This window comes from Dreissena polymorpha, chromosome 7 (genome assembly GCF_020536995.1).
Source record: "Dreissena polymorpha isolate Duluth1 chromosome 7, UMN_Dpol_1.0, whole genome shotgun sequence".
In the NCBI taxonomy this organism is placed as follows: domain Eukaryota; kingdom Metazoa; phylum Mollusca; class Bivalvia; order Myida; family Dreissenidae; genus Dreissena; species Dreissena polymorpha.
In genome coordinates, this window is record NC_068361.1 from 62,248,745 (window position 1) to 62,252,339 (window position 3,595).

Consider the following 3,595-nt stretch of genomic DNA (forward strand, 5'->3'; position numbering starts at 1 on the left):
TTAATCCCTACGCATCTAAACTTCCGGTCGTGGGTTATTCGACAACAAACTATAACGTACACGAATTATTTCTTAAACAAAATGTGGGCTTTAAACGGCTGCAATGCAGATCATAACACTCAGTCACAGCTTAAAAACAAAATAAACATAACCCTCAAAACATTGCAATTCAAATTTAAACGCAATAAAATAAAAGAAAAATAACTTTTATTGCAATAAATTGGTTTAATATTCATCGGAGCAAAAATATTTCACCATATATCGCAAAATGAACACGTAAAACAAGCTAAAAATAAGTTTATGCTTATTTTAACAATAACAGTTACAATAATGGTCTGTCTACCCGCCCACGAACAGTGTCATGTCGTAAATAATCGAGACTGCTGTTAGTTAAAAGTCGATATACTTCAACAGAAACGAACAATAAATGATGTTGGCGAACGATAAGTAATCAATAAAATATAAATGTAGAATAAATTTGCGGACACTTGAGGAACAGAGCTGACATTATGTACAACCCCTCTCGACAGAACAATATGTTTGAGAATATTTTACTTCAGAGCCGTTATTTTCATGTGAGTTACGCTCAACCGGGTTTGAATCATGTGCGTTAAGTATCGTCCCAGATTATCATGTGAGTTACGCTCTGTGAAAACCGGGTTTGAATAATGTGCGTTAAGTATCGTCCCAGATTATCATGTGAGTTACGCTCAACCGGGTTTGAATCATGTGCGTTAAGTATCGTCCCAGATTATCATGTGAGTTACGCTCAACCGGGTTTGAATCATGTGCGTTAAGTATCGTCCCAGATTATCATGTGAGTTACGCTCAACCGGGTTTGAATCATGTGCGTTAAGTATCGTCCCAGATTATCATGTGAGTTACGCTCAACCGGGTTTGAATCATGTGCGTTAAGTATCGTCCCAGATTATCATGTGAGTTACGCTCAACCGGGTTTGAATCATGTGCGTTAAGTATCGTCCCAGATTATCATGTGAGTTACGCTCAACCGGGTTTGAATCATGTGCGTTAAGTATCGTCCCAGATTATCATGTGAGTTACGCTCAACCGGGTTTGAATCATGTGCGTTAAGTATCGTCCCAGATTATCATGTGAGTTACGCTCAACCGGGTTTGAATCATGTGCGTTAAGTATCGTCCCAGATTATCATGTGAGTTACGCTCAACCGGGTTTGAATCATGTGCGTTAAGTATCGTCCCAGATTATCATGTGAGTTACGCTCAACCGGGTTTGAATCATGTGCGTTAAGTATCGTCCCAGATTATCATGTGAGTTACGCTCAACCGGGTTTGAATCATGTGCGTTAAGTATCGTCCCAGATTATCATGTGAGTTACGCTCAACCGGGTTTGAATCATGTGCGTTAAGTATCGTCCCAGATTATCATATGAGTTACGCTCAACCGGGTTTGAATCATGTGCGTTAAGTATCGTCCCAGATTATCATGTGAGTTACGCTCAACCGGGTTTGAATCATGTGCGTTAAGTATCGTCCCAGATTATCATGTGAGTTACGCTCAACCGGGTTTGAATCATGTGCGTTAAGTATCGTCCCAGATTATCATGTGAGTTACGCTCAACCGGGTTTGAATCATGTGCGTTAAGTATCGTCCCAGATTATCATGTGAGTTACGCTCAACCGGGTTTGAATCATGTGCGTTAAGTATCGTCCCAGATTATCATGTGAGTTACGCTCAACCGGGTTTGAATCATGTGCGTTAAGTATCGTCCCAGATTATCATGTGAGTTACGCTCAACCGGGTTTGAATCATGTGCGTTAAGTATCGTCCCAGATTATCATGTGAGTTACGCTCAACCGGGTTTGAATCATGTGCGTTAAGTATCGTCCCAGATTATCATGTGAGTTACGCTCAACCGGGTTTGAATCATGTGCGTTAAGTATCGTCCCAGATTATCATGTGAGTTACGCTCAACCGGGTTTGAATAATGTGCGTTAAGTATCGTCCCAGATTATCATGTGAGTTACGCTCAACCGGGTTTGAATCATGTGCGTTAAGTATCGTCCCAGATTATCATGTGAGTTACGCTCAACCGGGTTTGAATAATGTGCGTTAAGTATCGTCCCAGATTATCATGTGAGTTACGCTCAACCGGGTTTGAATCATGTGCGTTAAGTATCGTCCCAGATTATCATGTGAGTTACGCTCAACCGGGTTTGAATCATGTGCGTTAAGTATCGTCCCAGATTATCATGTGAGTTACGCTCAACCGGGTTTGAATCATGTGCGTTAAGTATCGTCCCAGATTATCATGTGAGTTACGCTCAACCGGGTTTGAATCATGTGCGTTAAGTATCGTCCCAGATTATCATGTGAGTTACGCTCAACCGGGTTTGAATCATGTGCGTTAAGTATCGTCCCAGATTATCATGTGAGTTACGCTCAACCGGGTTTGAATCATGTGCGTTAAGTATCGTCCCAGATTATCATGTGAGTTACGCTCAACCGGGTTTGAATCATGTGCGTTAAGTATCGTCCCAGATTATCATGTGAGTTACGCTCAACCGGGTTTGAATCATGTGCGTTAAGTATCGTCCCAGATTATCATGTGAGTTACGCTCAACCGGGTTTGAATCATGTGTGTTAAGTATCGTCCCAGATTATCATGTGAGTTACGCTCAACCGGGTTTGAATCATGTGCGTTAAGTATCGTCCCAGATTATCATGTGAGTTACGCTCAACCGGGTTTGAATCATGTGCGTTAAGTATCGTCCCAGATTATCATGTGAGTTACGCTCAACCGGGTTTGAATCATGTGCGTTAAGTATCGTCCCAGATTATCATGTGAGTTACGCTCAACCGGGTTTGAATAATGTGCGTTAAGTATCGTCCCAGATTATCATGTGAGTTACGCTCAACCGGGTTTGAATCATGTGCGTTAAGTATCGTCCCAGATTATCATGTGAGTTACGCTCAACCGGGTTTGAATCATGTGCGTTAAGTATCGTCCCAGATTATCATGAGAGTTACGCTCAACCGGGTTTGAATCATGTGCGTTAAGTATCGTCCCAGATTATCATGTGAGTTACGCTCAACCGGGTTTGAATCATGTGCGTTAAGTATCGTCCCAGATTATCATGTGAGTTACGCTCTGTGAAAACCGGGTTTGAATCATGTGCGTTAAGTATCGTCCCAGATTATCATGTGAGTTACGCTCAACCGGGTTTGAATCATGTGCGTTAAGTATCGTCCCAGATTATCATGTGAGTTACGCTCTGTGAAACCGGGTTTGAATCATGTGCGTTAAGTATCGTCCCAGATTATCATGTGAGTTACGCTCAACCGGGTTTGAATCATGTGCGTTAAGTATCGTCCCAGATTATCATGTGAGTTACGCTCAACCGGGTTTGAATCATGTGCGTTAAGTATCGTCCCAGATTATCATGTGAGTTACGCTCAACCGGGTTTGAATCATGTGCGTTAAGTATCGTCCCAGATTATCATGTGAGTTACGCTCAACCGGGTTTGAATCATGTGCGTTAAGTATCGTCCCAGATTATTATGTGCAGTCCGCACAGACTAATCAGGGAGGAAGCATTGCACATTGCAGGTTTTT